The 17410-nt window shown below is 42.2% G+C and overlaps 1 long non-coding RNA gene across 2 annotated transcripts in view; it reads right to left on the bottom strand.

The window, feature by feature from the left end:
* LOC310765449 overlaps nt 1-17410 on the bottom strand; it is a 57647-nt gene that overhangs the window by 35289 nt on the left and 4948 nt on the right. The window lies entirely within an intron of this gene.

The following is a 17410-nucleotide window of genomic DNA, read 5'->3' as shown; positions in this document are numbered from 1 at the left end:
GCGGCTAGCTACACCGCTGGGCTGAAGGCAAGTTATAGACGTGTTAAATAAAACAAACCCATAACTTGAATTAAGCCTTCACAATGAAATGATAAATACAAATACTGTTCTTGTTGGCATCCGTTTGTCTTGAGTGTGCCTCCAGGGGTTAAGTCAAACTACTCTGTTTACAGCACAAGCCTTGGCAGTGGGTGGGTATGGAGGTCCTGGGCTGCCCAGATGACAAGACCCTACTCTTGGCATTGCTTATGTGGTTCGAAGGAAAGCACAACAATATGTTTGGCACCAGGAGTTGCCTGGAGGCGGCTTACAAGGCCCCATCCAAATATCTAAGGGACTCCACTAGGATTTGTGTAGGGTTTACTCTTTAGCCTTTTATCTCCCAAAGATATTTTGCAAGGCAGTGGAGTTTTAGGATCAGAATTTCTCTTCTCCAAATGGGCTACCTTTCCAGGTTGATGGTCCTCATCTACCCCTCACTTCCCTCTAGCCTATAGCATTCTTGACCGTTGGACTCACTATTGTCTTTCAAAAGACACAGAGTACAAAAAAATGTTTGAAGACTCCATAACTGCATCCTATTAATACATACTGTAGGATGGGATCCGCCCCCTTGATTGTGATGATACATGCTCAGTATATAAGCATGGAGAGCCCCCACAGAATTCTTGGAAATGACAAAGAGAGAATGATGAAAGTCTGTTCCTGTGGCATGGTGATTTCACTTTGGAAGCACTGAACCATGGCTGGCACGAGAGGAAAGCCATTTCTTATTCAAAATGATGAATGTCACTGTGTGAACATGCTTAGAAAATTCAGCTCCTCAAGCTAGCGCTAGCAATTAATATCACATATTTAACATTCCAGTCAAATCTTTAGCCCTTCTGGCCATTTCTGACTGGACACATTTTGTCAGCCCCTCACCAAGCAAAATAACTTCCTTGGAATTTCACCTATTTGACGATTTGTTCTTGACAGTAGTTCATCGACATCCCTGCCACCAAATTTGTAATTTATTTCTATATGTTTGTTTTTATTTTGAGTGTTTGTGTTTCAATGAATATATAATAGTGAATGTATAAATTCTCTCTGTGTGTGTTAGTTATAGTCAGTAAACTTATTTCACAGTATATACATAGCTGCAGTGCTTTCTTTTCTGGGGGAACGCTGGGGTACATATACCCCTAAACATTTTGTGAATCTTTGTACTTTGTACTTTTATCCATTTACTGTATTTATTTTCCTGAATTCAGCTATAAAATGGTGATTTTCTTGAATCAAAATGAGAGTACCCCTAAACATTTTTTAGGGGGGAAAGCACCGCATAGCTGCCTTATAAAATAGTTTTATGTTTCTGTATATTTCAATGTTTCTGCATGTTTTAATGTGTGGGGGCCTTGTAAGAAGCAAAGCTATACAAAATGTTTGCCTGTGGAGGACTAAAGGGTTCTGGGTTGTTTTGTTGTTGTTGAAGCATAGCAACAGAGAGGCTTTAAAAAAAAAAGTTTAAAGCTTCATTTAAGGTTTTTTTTTATTACTATTCTACATTGTTCTGCTTTAACAAAACAAACAAATAAACTCAAAGCTCTACAGAACTCCACAGGCCCCCAGACAGGCTCATGTTGTAAGGCCTCTTGGAGGCCTGAAGGCAACTCAGAAGACACAGACAAGCACTGGAAATGTTTTTAAAATGTACAATAAAAAATACCCATCACTTGACCATCTCATAATTATTTCAAGGTAACAAAGAGCAAGAGAGAAACGCTAGCTCCTGCTTTAAAATATATGGAACTAATATGGATTTTGGAGTTTTAGTTGGCTTAGTAAAACTATTGCCCTAATGTTAATTATAGAAGAAAGTTCTCCTGCAAAGGTCCCTGGACCTATTTGTCTACAATTTGACAGGTTTAATCCACTCTGCAGGGACCCCCATGCTTGTAAATTTCATCCGCTTTGGCCAAAAGGGGGGAAATATTGATGTTTTTAGATTTCCTGTTGTAATGAGTGGGGAGTACAGAGCTTTCTTTTATACAGAGTGGATCATAACCCCAGATTGGAGTGGAGAGAGCAAATCAGAAACAGGCCAGAATTGGTTATGGCATACTCTCCAACATTTCTCCAATTAAACAGGGACGTCATAGTTGTTGTTGTTATTGTTGTTGTTGTTGTTAATCTGACTGGGTTGTCTCAGCCACTTTGGGTTGCTTCCAACACATATAAAAACAATAAATCATTAAACATTTTAAAACTTTCATATACGGTGCTGCCTTCAGATAGCTTGGGATTGGATAACTCCATACCCTCCAACATTTCTCCAATGAAAATAGGGATTTCCTAAGGAAAAGTGGGATATTCCAGGATCAAATCAGAAACCAGGACAGCTTCTGTAAATCCAGAACTGTCCCTGGAAAATAGGGACACTTGGAGGGTCTGCTAGTGATACAAGACAAATCTTGGGACCAGTGCACAGCCCTAACATGTAATAATAATAATATGTATTCTAACAATTATCAGCAATTAGAATACCAAATCCTTTTTAAGCATATTTTGTCATTGTTATTCATCACAGAGATACAGAATGTCAGAGTTTATATGCTGCTCTAAGCCTACAAAGCTTTGACTCTCTTGGCGAAATGATATTAGAAAAGGAAAGATGAGCATTAGCATTCTAAAGTAGGATTTTATAAAGATTGGGGTGAATGTTGTTATGTTAATAAAAATGTGAATACAAATGGAAGGTATTAAGAAGAAAGTGGCTAAATGGGAATATTTATCTTGCTTATATCACTACCTGCGGCTGGTTATTATTATTTTTTCCACTGCAACTTATTTTGACATTTAGGATCAAGGTTCATTCCCAGCCAGCCTTCGCAGTTTGAAGAGCCACAGATTGTTTAAGTAGCCAAAGGCCAGCGAGAAGAGGAATTTTTTCTGCCTGGTGCCCTAAAATATGTAATGAAGGCCCTAGCCAAGCCTCCCTGGCATTTTGCAAACAGGGAGCCATTGCAGAAAAAGCTTTCTCTCATGTCGCCACCCTCTGGACTTCTCATGAAGGAGGGTCACAAAGAAGGGCCTCAGATGATGATTGCATGATCTGGGTTGGTTTATACGGGAAGAGGCGGGCTGAAGTTAAAATAAGTTTTTAAATGCCAGTACTTTGTATGGACCTGGGAACTAACTGGCTGCCAGTGCAGTTGGGCAAGGATTGGTGTTATATCCTCAAACCTGGCTGCTGAATTCTGCACCAGCTGAAGTTTCCAGACCATCTTCAGAGGTAGCCCCATGTATAATGCATCAGAGTAATCTAACCTAGAGGTTACCAGACAGTGGCAATCATACAGGGCAACCAAAGCAGTTTCTGTGTCCAGACTTGGTCTAAACTCTGTTTGAAAATGGCAGTTTCCTCTGAGAGTGTCTGGATCTCTACCCTAAGGGGAGTCATCGAGGTGAATGAATGAATGGGAATCTGCAAATTTGTGCAGCTGTACACTCTTATCGCTGCCTGCTTCAACAATATCAGTTAAACAGTAAAGCTGATATATCAATGCACAGATGAGAGCAAGCAGAATCTCATTTACTCAAAGAACCAACATCTACCCTCTGACTACAAATTACTGCATATTATCCCTCCAGAACCCCATGTTTGATTAAGGGAGATTAGATAAAAACTTGTGCTTTCAAGGGAAGGCAATAACTTATAAAATATTCCAAGAAACTGTTTACTCTCTTTGTAGAGCACTTGGATATGTCATAACTCTGTCGAGAGTGCATCAGGTTTAGGAAAGACTGGAGTACGTAATTAAATCAGAGCAAGCCTAATGTGGCATTCTTCAGCTAATGTTGGGCTCCATCTCCCATCAGCCTTAGCCAGTGTGACCAATGGCCAGGAATGATGGGAATACAGCAGCATGTGAAGGGCATCACATTGGAGACCCTTGGTTTTTTTGGGGTTTGTTTGTTTGTTTTGAAAAATAATGTTGTGTATAACATTCTCCTTCTGCTGCACCCAGAATGTACTGACACCGCCTTCTGATAGCTGCATTTATCCAATTTCCTAAGAGAATCAGTGATATGTTTTCAGATTTGGTAAGATTGCTGGGCTAAGTTTGCATGCTTGCTCCTATCTCATTGTCACTTGCTAAAGCTAATGAGAGTTGACGGGAACTGAAGGTGTCTGGGGTCTTAAGAACCCTGCACATGATGTTTTGTTTTGGGTTTTTTTTGGCTCTTTTTTTTTTTGCTATTGTCAGGGGTTCAGGAGCAGAGGGAACGGATGGCGAGGAATCGGAAGGAGAGGTTAGCGATGATAGCCGTCCGAGATCTCTAAGTCTGTCCAGCGAATCGGAGGATTCACAGAAAGGGGCTCCCGTGGGCAGAGCTGGGGGGTTACCAAGAGGGGCACCCCAGGAAGAAGGGACCAGAGGGGATTCAGAGAGCAGCAGCTGGAAATCCGGACCAGCTACTCCACCAGAGAGCAGCAGGGGGGAGGAGTTCCAGGCACCAGCGACAGGCAGCTCTCCGGCAACAGCCACGCCTGCGTCAGAGAGCGAGGAAACGGTAGAGAGGAGGGTCGGAGACAGCGCGCGCGCGCCAAGTTCAAATGTACCAGAGGGAGGCGCAATGAGCAGCCCGGAAAGGGAGCCAGGTCCTAAAGCCCGCCGAAGGGAGGGGGAGGAATCCGAAGGGTCCGCATCCGAGGCATCCAGGAAGGAAGGAACCCCGGGGGGTGGTAGGACCCAGAGGCGAAAGGAGAGACGCAAAAGGTGGAGCAAGGCTAGGGTCTTGAACTGGTGTACAGGAGGCGGAGATTCAGATGGGACTTCGCCGATCTAGGGAATAGACGTAGAGACGCACGCTAAGATGTGGAAATGGAAACTATACTTCAATAAAGACTTTATTCCGTTCTACCGGCTAGCGTTGGTCCTTTGTGAGCCGGGACCTAGAGGCAGTCTCTGACAGCTATAGTAAGTACTTTTCAATGGTGAAGTTTCTTTTTCTCCCTTGCTGTATGATGATCACAGTCCCTCTTCCTATGTCAATCTTAGCTTAAGTGAAGGGAATTTACAGTCCTTGTGTCTTTAGAATGCATTCCAGCCAAAGGAGGCAATGTCAGGCCCTGAGAAACTATGGGCTAAGTATAAGGAGTAGTGACATCTTTTATCAATGATGACAACAGGTTGGGGGGGGGGAAACCAACGCAGGACTCTCTCCCCTCCCCCAAAGAATCTCTGGTGCATGTTGTAATTAAGTATGACAGACAAAATCCCCAAGCTGCGATTGACCTTTCTCTTCTCTAAGAAGCTCGAAAGTAAGTAAAAGTGGTGTAGGGCTTTGCTTTAGTGCTTGCAAGCCAATTGGTGGCTTGTTTTTTGTTTATTTTCATGGTTGTGTGTTGTTGTTTTTTTATAGAGGCATTAGCAAAGCTGCGTGAACTAACTGCTGAAGCAATAAAAATCGTGTGTGAGAAGAACCCAAAATCTATGACAACAAAACAGGGATTCTGCAGCCCATAAAGAATATGCAAATCTACATGCTCTCTCCTATTTTAAATCATTTATTCTGAATTGTTATTAATGTGATTTTCAGTGTGCTTCCCTTGTCTTCAACTTGAGGAGGGACAGAAAGCTTTTTTTTAAAAAAAATGCTTACTGTATTTAGCTATTTTTCTCTTCTCCAAGATACATATAATGCTTCTTAAAGCATATGTTTGCAACCTGCTTGGAAAGTTGGTCTGCTTAAACAAACAAACAAACAAAAAACCACAAGATTTTTCAGGAAGTTAAAAAGGAATTAGACCAACCTTCACCAGTCTGGCAGTCTCCAGATGTTGTAGATGGCATTGCCCATCATCCTGAGCCAGGATGGTTCTGCTGGCTGGGGCTGTTGGGGTTGGGTGCCATAGCCATTCCAAGAGAAATAGGAAGAGGTTCATGGTGAGCTCTGACACCTAATTTTCTGGGAAAATAGCTCTGTGTACACAGATATGCACAAATGATGAATTTCTTGCAGCCTTTGTTGTAATTTGAAACAGGTTGGTGCAGGCTGGATTGGATTAATTCATGGAAGATGAAGTCTGTCAATGGCTATTAGTAACGATGGCCAGTGCTTTTTTTCTCGGGGGGGGGGGGTCCGTAGGGGTCCACACACCCCTAAACATTTTGTGAATGCAAGTTTGGCCTCGTTGAGGGCCAGTATTTCAATATGAGTAGGAAAATGAGAGTACCCCTTAACATTTTTTTTAAGGAAAAAAAGCACGGACAATGACTGCTGATGTTATTATTATAAGTGTTAATAATTGCAATACAGTGGTACCTCGGGTTACAGACGCTTTAGGTTACAGATGCTTCAGGTTACAGACTCCGCTATCCCAGAAATAGTACTTCAGGTTAAGAACTTTGCTTCAGGATGAGAACAGAAATCACATGGCAGCAGTGCGGCGGCAGCGGGAGGCCCCATTAGCTAAAGTGGTACCTCAGGTTAAGAACAGTTTCAGGTTAAGAACAGACCTCCAGAATGAATTAAGTTCTTAACCCCAGGTACCACTGTATTAATATCGTTGTGATTTGGGGATAGGCTGCATGATGAACGAGTCCCTTCAAATTCCTGTATCAAACAAGGCTTAACGTCTAATGGAAGATTCCATTGTTGAATTAGCCAAGCAAGGGCCATAGTTATGACCTAAATATGGTCCTTATTCTGGCAAAGCAAACTGCTCTGTGCTCAGAGATTGGTGCGCCATGCAACAATAGGTTTGTGCATGTCACACCTTACTACGTATAGCACCCAAGGCAGCTTACAGCTGCAGTGGAGGCTGGTGTTAGTTTCTGTTTGCCACTGTGCAGCGCTTTGGAGTCACAAGACTCTGTTTACATTCCACACATTCCATACTGTTGGAAGTCTCACGGGAGACGGATGTGACGTTACTGGTTTCCTGTTCCTTTGTTTGTTCAGTTGCTCTCTGCTTTCACAGAGAGAGGATGTGTTTTCTGTCTGCGTAGTAAGAAATAAAGCATAGCGATGTAGCCATAAATCTCATCACTTCCGCGTGCTGCTTTGATTCTCTGCTGAATGGGAATGTGGCTGGAGCCTCTTTAAGGGCTCAGGTCGTTAATCATTGTCAGAGGGCAATTCCGGAAGATGAGCTTGATCAGCTCGGTCGAACGGAGATTCCGACAGCTGGTTTATTAGGGCACATGAAGCTCTACTCATCAACCTCAGTTTGTTCTCAACCACCCCTACCAGCCTGCCTTCTTACTTACAATTCCAAGGCATGGCATGCTCTGTCTGCTTCCTTCTCCTCCTTACCGTTGCTGTTGCAGAACTCATCAAGGGAGAGGATGGGGTTGACAATGGAATTAGTTGGCCCAACTGTCATTGGTGTTGTCTCTGCCTGTCACCGCCACCACCACCTTCAACCCTACCAGATCCAATGGGCACTTGCCACCACAAAATGGTTATAATAATAAACTAATGAACCATTTTTGAAAGAAAAAGCCAACGATTTTCAAGAAGTCTATAACAATAAGGTAAAACAAATAAAAAATGCCAACATCAGCCACATTAAAACATATTAAGATAAACAGTAAATGGGGAGGGGGGGTCAGCTCAACTCAAAACCTGTTTGAATTATTTTTAATAATATTGCTGCTACTACTACTATTAATAATAATGATAATAATAATTTGTCCATCAACTGAAGAATATCAGAGACAGGGCTAAGCGGGATCTGTTAATGAGTGCTGAATTTTGCAGCTTAAAGAAAAATATCTGCAACATTGTGACATACACATAAGCCTGAACATAAGAATTTGCTTTGCTGGATTTAACCAGCGCTATGTTTCCAAGAGCACCTAGCTTCTGAAAACTCCTAGGAAGGGCATTATTGTGATAGCTAATCTCTGTGCTTTGTTTCCATCATAATGAGATCTACAATGGACCTGAACATGGAGATTCCATTTAGCTATCATGAGCTTCGGACACTAATAGACCTCCATAAATTTATCTAATCCTTATTAAAATGCCATTTAACCTAGTGGCTATAATCACATTTGGTAGTAATTGAATTCCATACTGTTCATTGCTGTTTGGGAGTGCACATGATGCTTCAACTTTTATCCTTTTCTGTAGATGCTAAAATCCATTTGGACATCAAAACACAATTGCTTCTCTGTGAATTCTGCTGGTTTGTTGGTTTGTTGGTCATCCCAGGCCAGCAGTAGAAACAGGAGGTTTATTAAACTCCTGGCTATCCAGCATAGAGTGTGCTGTGGTCAACTTTGTGAGTTACAAGTTGCGGACACATGATATGCATTGTACCACTATCATCTCAAGTAAGTTTGTGAGTTTTTGAAGTATTGAAGAAGCGGGTGGGGGAAAGTAATGAATGTACACAATGAAAGCTCAAGTGGTTTGCTATTCACAAAAGTCGATATGAGGCACCTCTTTTCCTTTATATCAGGTATGAAGAAGGAGACTGCCACCCTCCAAATGACTTTCATCATCCCTGATCATTAGCCATGCCCACTGAGGCTCATGGGAAGTGGAGTCCAGCAACATTTGAAGGGCCACAAGTTTCTCATCCCTAGCTTATATTGAAAAGAAAAGACTGTTCACTATTAGGGAAGAAGAAGTTTGACTATTTATGCTTTGCCATTTAAAATGGTAACAGGCCTGCTGTTACAGTTCTGGTCTCCCGCTGTCCAAGGTACTGGCAACATTGGCGCTGTGGTCTAAACCACTGAGCCTCTTGGGCTTGCCGATCAGAAGGTTGGCGGTTCGAATCCCTGTGATGGGGTGAGCTCTCTTTGCTCTGTCCCAGCTCCTGCCAACCTAGCTGTTTGAAAGCATGCCAGTGCAAGTAGGTAAATGGGTACCGCTGCAGCAGGAAGGTAAACAGCATTGCCATGCACTCTGGTTTCCGTCACGGTGTCCCATTGCACCAGAAGGAGTTTAGTCATGCTGGCCACATGACCTAGAAAGCTGTCTGTGGACAAATGCCAGCTCCCTCGACCTGAAAGCAAGATGAGCGCCACACCCCATAGTTGCCTTGGACTGGGCTTAACTGTCCAGGGGTCCTGTATCTTTTTTACTTTTACATGTAAGATGCCAGCTGTTTTGATCAACAAATGGTTGATTGGTTGATTTACCTCTTTGAGAGATATTTGTAGCACATTTACTGTTGTGTGTGCCATTATTACTCCTTAAAACAAAAATTATAGTTCTTGAATTCCCAGCTTTTTCTGCTTGAAACCACAAAACAGAGTGTCTGAAAACTCACATGTAAGTTGTGCTCAGGTGAATAGGATAATAGCCTTATTGTCAAACTACATGTCATGTCTTAATGTGTAGCGTTCAGCCTGCCTCCATGTACATATCTCTATCTCTATCTCTCTATCTATATTAATAGAAATGGGAGGATTCCTTTCTGGACCACAGCATGGCAGGGAGGGGAAGTTGATTTTCTCTCTCACCCTACCCTGGAGCTGCAGTCAGGGTGAAAGTCACACATATACAGAGCTGGAAGAAAAGCTACCTTTGTGAGAATTATTTCTGAAACATCTTAGCTGCAGAGGGGGGTGTTTTTCATCATGATAACTAGCTAGGGAGGAGAGATACCCCACTACCAACTGTGGTCCAGATAAAAATAACCCTCAAACACCTGTAATTAAAGAAAGACCAGCAATGTAATTGCATGGTACACATTAAATGTCGTGAGTAGTTTGACACACACAGTAATATTATGGCAAAGACGAACTTCTCCTGGGGTCTAGAATATGGAAGCAATTGAATGATGGCGGCAGCTGGAGGGCGAATCCTGACATTCTCACATAGTTCTGAAGAAATGAGAACAATTGTCAGAGAGAATCAGCAAGGCAAGATCCAATTTGAGGTTTCAGAAAGTGAGTGCTGTGCACTGACAAGGAATATTAATGTGGATGTGAAAGAAGTGTTTACAGTCAACTTAATTTAATTGTGAGTGAAGCACCAGTGAGGCAGGTGGTAATGGAAGAGTTCATTTCTGAAATTCCATCAGTTCAGTCTGGCATATTCTTTGCACCATAGCACATTAACTCTTTGGGTCTCGTGCCTAGGTCTCTACCATTCTTAACCTTCAAATACCTCATTTAGCTCCATAGGCTTGTTCATACATGATGACAATCCCAAAATGAACACCTTGAGAAAGTGTGGAACTGTTATGGGGTTCCATGTTGGGTAATTCCCAATGGGACACATCCCATTGGGTAATCTGTTTGATACTGAAGTTGAAATAGAGAGAGCATGAACAGCATGCTCATCATTTCAACTTCTATATCAAAGAGAATATACCCAGTATGTCAACTGCTGAACTGCTATATTTCCTAAAAATAAATTAAGATGCATTTTTGTACAGACACACAACAGTTTTTGTTCTGACCTGTACCACAGTAACATACTGATTCAAGTCTAAGTCCTACTTAGATCAGTGGAACTTCCTCACAGGAAAGTAGGTGTAAGATTGCAGCCTCAGAATATCTGTGCAGTACTACTTCTTTAGCTCTAGTTTGGAATGTGTCAAGGCAATCCCAGATCACTCCAGGCTGGTTCCACCTGGAGTCATCTATGGCTACCAAAGAGGGAGGAGAGACTTTTGCCTACACCATCTCCTACATCCCCCAGACTCACCATCAACCACATATTTAATTTGGGTTTAAAGCTCTGATTCAACATGCATGTTGGGTGGAGTGGGCAGATGATGCCACCTACTACATGTTTAATTGGGGTTTGAAATATTCATTTTATATTGGGGACTGTGCAAGTCCCCCTATTCATTTCAAGCCTCTCGTCAAGATCAGGCTGGGTCAAGAGCAGTTCAGGTCTGACTGGGCCTAACTGGGATCACCAAATTGGGTCCCACATTGAATCAGAAGTGGTCTGCACAGCCCTACTTCACATGTTCAATCTGTGCCACCAATGCATGGGTTATAGAAATGAATATTTTCTCTTATATGGGACCCAGCCTCTTCTGCTCCTTCATCTAACTGATGCTTACAGATTCAGTAGCAGTCGAGTTAGATTGCTATAAAGTGAATGAAGAAGAAAAAATAAAACTGGTATAAGATGAATTCAGTGGGGCAAATGTCATTCTCACTCTACCAACACAACTTCCACACATGGCTAATTTTCTTCTCTGTTCCTTGTTTGAGCTTTTCTATACAATTCCCCACCCCACTGCTGAAGGCAAAACAATAATGTTTTTCTTAGGTCCAACTTTAAAATATAAAATGAAAGTGACAGGTGTAAGATTACTACGAGTCTGGGAGAATTAGCCTGAACAGATTTGTTTGTAAGAAGATGGATGATAAGTACCTTGAAATCCCATTATCACTCCAATAGTCATAACCTGCAGAAACATCATTTATTGATGCAGCCTTCCTTAGAGGCTTTGAAATATTTGCATGGCTAGCAGTTGTGAATGAAAATGTATTATGATTTCACCAACCCATGCTCACACCTGTTTAGTAGCCAGTTTGGGGCTTTGTTTTCCATCCTCCCGATTTTATCAGTGCTCTTATTTTTATCACCATCTCATCTAAATGCACAGTTGACTGTGCAGTAAAGTCCCATGTGGATCAAATGAGACTTAACTATAGTTATTTATTTCCTTTCTTCCCTGCCTCCCTCAAGATCGTGGACCCAAGGGAAGTTATAAATTCAGTACAGTGGTACCTCTGGTTAAGAACTTAATTCGTTTTGAAGGTCCGTTCTTAACCTGAAACTGTTCTTAACATGAGGTACCACTTTAGCTAATGAGGCCTCCCACTGCCGCCACCGCACAATTTCTGTTCTCATCCTGAAGCAAAGTTCTTAACCCGAGGTACTATTTCTGGGTTAGCAGAGTCTGTAACCTGAAGCGTCTGTAACCCGAGGTACCACTGTAATGTGATCCATCAGTTTATATAGTAAACAAAAACAATCACTGACAAAACCATCATAAAAAGACATTGCAGAAACACAAATTAAAGCCATCCTTCACCCTGCTCCAAACACTTTCTGGGGGAGAAAAGGAAGCATCCATGTCATTCCAGGTGGTTTTTAAAGAGTGAATCACATTGACCTGAGAAAGTGAGTTCAATAACTGTTGAGTCACCACAGATAAGATCATACTCTTGGAAGCAACCAACTTAACTTCAAAAAGGGATGCTTCAAGGAATACGCTTCTCCTAAAAGATCCAGGGAGACTAGGATATTCATATGACACAGAACTTTTTCCTGGAGAGCATAGCTAGATAGTTTTCTCCCCACATCTCCTCACTGGATCTTATGCTGCAGGAGGTAATTGCCAGTGGTCTTGTTATTGCCAATAGAAGGGGAATGTTAAGGAACATACCTTGTACATGGACTGAGGAAAATGGTTAGAGGAAGCCACATTTGGCTTGTTGGCTAGTTTCATTTAAACATAAATAAAAGGTGCTTGCTTTACCCAAACCTCCAATTTAACGAGACTTGATTTCCTTGTGAAGGAGGCTCCCACACACCCCTGTCACCTTGAAAGCAAGGTACGCACAACAAAAACCCCACCCATGACTATTTTGTATTTTCTCTCTGTGTGCTTTGATAATTTCCAAGTGAAATTTCTTTCCCCATTAATTGATGAAGAATGGGGAAAGCATGGATTAAATTTTCAGCACAGTACTGTAGAAAATGCCTCATGGGGCATTAGAACTCCTGCCAGATCAGCTAATAAACAAGAGGATTTTGCAGTACAAAAACCTCCTACTTTGTGCTTGTTGTTGTTGTTTTGGAAGCCCAGCAAAGCATTCTGGTATTTGAGGCAACTAGGGACGGGCAATTCTGTCAGTTTCAGTTTTTCTATTTTCCAATCTAAAGTTCAATTCTTCACATTTTCTTTTTTAAAAAAAGCTCATCAAAATTCATCATCAAATTTATCCTGGTCTACACATTTTTACATGCAACTTTTCCTAATCTACACAAATATAATGCATTTTTATTTGTGGTGTTTTCAAGAAGTTATACATTACTGTACCCACTTCATCCTCGTATATGCATTTTTGTGTACATTCTTTGACTGAATGGACTACATTGCAAAATTCAGAAAAGTGCAAATTTTGAAGGGTGTCTGTAATTCAGTTCAGTTTCATGTATTGTTCCGGGAAGCAGGCCCACCCTTAAATATGAACTGAAAGATATCCTCCTCCTCTGCCACCAGCCCGGGCAACAAGAAAACCATTCTATGAGCTCCATGTAGGATTCCCTGTGCCCAAGGAATGTTTGTGATGCTTTCAGAAATCGTTTCATTTTCCTCAGCTGCTTTGCCTGAGGTGGAACCCAGAGATTTGTCTTTAGTTTCACCAAATACAGCTCCACCAGTTGCCAAGGCTGCTGTTCTACACTGAAGCTCTTCTTAAAAAATATCTTGAACAGGAAATCTACAAGCCATTACAAAGGCCATTTTACTGCTGAGAGGTATATGGACCTCCCCTGCCAACCTAGCAGTTCAAAAGCACACCAGTGCAAGTAGATAAATAGGTACTGCTGTGGCAGGAAGGTAAACGGCATTTCGTGTGCTATGGTTTTTGTCACGGTGTTCCATTGCACCAGAAGTGATTTCGTCTAAGCTGGAAAGCTGTTTGTGATCAAACGCCAGCTCCCTTGGCCTGAAAGCGAGATAACAATAACAATAACAATAACAACAACAATAACAACAACAACAATAACAATAACAATAACAATAACAATAACAATAACAATAACAATAACAATAACAATTTATTATTTGTACCCCGCCCATCTGGCTGGGTTTCCCCAGCCACTCTGGGCAGCTTCCAACAAAGATTAAAAATACATTAAAATGTCACACATTAAAAACTTCCCTGAACAGGGGTCCCTTCAGATGTCTTCTAAATGAGCACCACAACCCCATAGTCGCCTTTGACTGGACTTAAGCGTCCAGGGGTCCTTTACCTTTTTTACATGCACCTAGAAGGAGCATGTCTGTGAGGGCTCAAGAAGCTGTGTGGCAGTAGAATAGTGGGTGGAAGATTTTTAAACAAAGCTTCCCATTGAGATTTTGACATGTCTCGGAGAATCACGAACCACTTTGCTCTTGATCTATTCGTAACTGTGAACTAACTCTGCAGTTTAATTAGCTGCAAAAAAGTACCAAATCTTCCCTGAAGCTAAGGAAGATGCAGAACATCCTCCAGCCTCAACTTCACCAACTTTGGTGACGTGGAAGGCACTCATTGGAAGCATCGCAGGGGCCGAAAAGCAGATCCGTTGATTATCAGCACAGGGATTCCTTTTTAAAGAAAATCTTGTGAAATCATCCTGAAATTGCAGGGGCTGCAGGAAACTGGCGTGAATCACGGAAAAGAGATGCTGTGCAAGATGAATGGATTTATGATGTTTTCCTTTGTGCGTCTTACTGCTCCGATTCACCTGGATTTCTCCATCGCTGTTCAAATCACAGCTTATGCTTGGTCTTAGCCAATGGTAATTTAACAGCCCCGTTAAATTGCTTTGTTCATGTATTTAAGGAAAAGAAATAAAGTGGTCAATTAATGAGCTGGGACTAAACAGTTTTGCAGCACATCCCCTCTAGATTTGTATTAATGCAGATCCAAATTAGGGGCAGGGATGAGGGGAATATTGTCAGTTTCTATTAATCCCCATTGTCCTAGCCGCTGTTCTCCAGTGCCATGAAACTTCACTTGTGCAGGCTTTAAAAAAATGAGGGTTAGGGGAAATAACCAAATGTGAGTGTAAAGCACCTGCTTTGCATACAAGAAGCTCCAAGTGCAATCCAAAGTATCTCCAATTAAAAGGATTCAGGTACCAAAGTAAGAAAAAGGAAGAGGTCATAGACCCTGAAGAGTCACTGCACCAACCCCAATGTATTTGTTGTACCTGGTGAAAGATATACACCTCCCAGACTAGACTGTAGATCTGAATTTAACTAATCCACCATGCAGTGACCAATTTGCATTCTTTTACGCATCTTTATTTCCACCTACATCCTACAACATAGCAAAGGAAATGATGTTGTAAATATGACACCATTTGTTGCTGTTCTTTAGTCGTTTAGTCATGTCCGACTCTTTGTGACCCCATGGACCAGAGCATGCCAGGCACTCCTGTCTTCCACTGCCTCCCGCAGTTTGGTCAAACTCATGTTAGTAGCTTTGAGTACACTGTCCAACCATTTCATCCTCTGTCGTCCTCTTCTCCTTGTGCCCTCCATCTTTCCCAACATCAGGGTCATTTCCAGGGAGTATTATCTTCTCACGAGGTGGCCAAAGTATTGGAGCATCTGCTTCATGATCTGTCCTTCCAGTGAGCATTCAGGGCTGAATTCCTTAAGAATGGATACGTTTGATCTTCTTGAGAGTCCATGGGACTCTCAAGAGTCTCCTCCAGCATCATTCAAAAGCATAAATTCAAAGGCATCAATTCTTTGGTGATCAGCCTTCTTTATGGTCCACCTCTCACTTCCATACATCACTACTGGGAAAACCATAGCTTTAACTCTATGGACTTTTGCCAGCAAGGTGATTTCTCTGCTTTTTAATATGCTGTCTAGGTTTGTCATTGCTTTTCTCCCAAGAAGCAGGTGTCTTTTAATTTCATGACTGCTGTTACCATCTGCAGTGATCATGGAGCCCAAGAAAGTAAAATCTCTCACTGCCTCCATTTCTTCCCCTTCTATTTGCCAGGAGGTGATGGGATCAGTGGCCATGATCTTAGTTTTTTTGATGTTGAGCTTCAGACCATATTTTGTTTTTGTCCACTGAATTTTCTTGGCAGGGATACTTGAGTGGCTTGCTGGTTGCTGCTCCAGGTGGAACATGATTAGTCAAAACTCTCCACTATGACCTGTCCATCTTGGGTGGCCCTGCACGGCATAGCTCATAGCTTCTCTGAGTTATTCAATCCCCTTCGCCTTGAGAAGGCAGTGATCCATGAAGAAGAAATATGACACCATAGTAATATTCAAATTACATACAGGGTTCACCCAAGTGCAGGAAAACCCCTCGCCTCCAGCATGACTGCCAGATCCTGGGGAGGCGTTGTCGTTGTCCTGCAACAGTGCCCAAGCGGGTGGTAAGCATCATTACACAACAGATGAAACATATTTCAGTGGTTTTCCAAAAGTAATAATAATAATAATAATAATAATAATAATAATAATAATAATAATTTATTATTTGTATCCTGCTCATCTGGCTGGGTTTCCCCAGCCACTCTGGGCGTCTTCCAACAAAGATTAAATATACATTAAAATGTCACACATTAGAAACTTCCCTGAACAGGGCTGCCTTCAGATGTCTTCTAAATATCAGGTAGTTTTTTATCTATTTGACATCTGATGGGAGGGCATTCCACAGGGCGGGCGCCACTACCGAGAAGGCCCTCTGTCTGGTTCCCTGTAACCTCACTTCTCGCAGTGAGGGAACTGCCAGAAGGCCCTTGGAGATGGACCTCAGTGTCCGGGCAGAATGATGGGGGTGGAGATGCTCCTTCAGGTATACTGGGCCGAGGCCGTTTAGGGCTTTAAATGTCAGTACCAACACTTTGAACTGTGCTCAGAAACGTACTGGGAGCCAATGTAGGTTTTTCAAGACTGGTGTTATGTGGTCTGGGCGACCACTCCCAGTCAGCAGTCTAGCTGCCACGTTCTGGATGAGTTGTTGTTTCCAGGCCACCTTCAAAAGTAGCCCCACAGAGAGCGCATTGCAGTAGTCCAAGCAGGAGATGAGCTGAGTAGGCTCCACTCTGGCGAGACAGCCTGCGGGCAGGGTGGGTCTCAGCCTGCGTACCAGATGGAGCTGGTAGACAGCTGCCCTGGATACAGAATTGTTTCTTGGAATTGTTTCCTGGATACAGAAAGTTTCCTCTTTTTTATGCTTCCACTGCCTCCTTATTTTTATTCAATGCCTCCCAATTGCAACTGAGGCTAATACTGCTCCCCAAGGTGGTGGTATTGCCCATTTTGGGAAACACTGGCCCATACCTGCATAGTACCTAATTTTTTGAACGTTGGTGTGCTTGTGCATTCTTATGGTCACTTTGAATAAGACCTTCCCTAGGGTAACCAGCTTCCCCTTACAGCCTGTGCCTTTCTTCTTTCCATCACAGAACGAAGGAATAGCTATGCAAGGTACTATTTGTAATGCTAAAGAGAAATGGATTAGAATGTGCTTGAAAACCATTGTTCTTCTTGTTTAGGCTGTATCAAATTTGGAATGCAGAAATAAATTACTGAATCTCAGAGTAAGCAATGGTACCTAGCACATTTCCAGGCAGTGCAGTACTATTTCAGTTTCAAAGTTCAGCAAATGTATTTTCCAGCAGAGACAGGTAAATCAGTCAGGTTCCTGTTCATAGCAGTTTCCTGCGTGTTCACTCACAA

This window comes from Podarcis filfolensis, assembly GCF_964270895.1.
Source record: "Podarcis filfolensis genome assembly, chromosome: 6".
Classification (NCBI taxonomy): domain Eukaryota; kingdom Metazoa; phylum Chordata; class Lepidosauria; order Squamata; family Lacertidae; genus Podarcis; species Podarcis filfolensis.
Note: the sequence above shows the minus strand (reverse complement) of the source record. Positions and strands in the feature narration are given on the sequence as shown.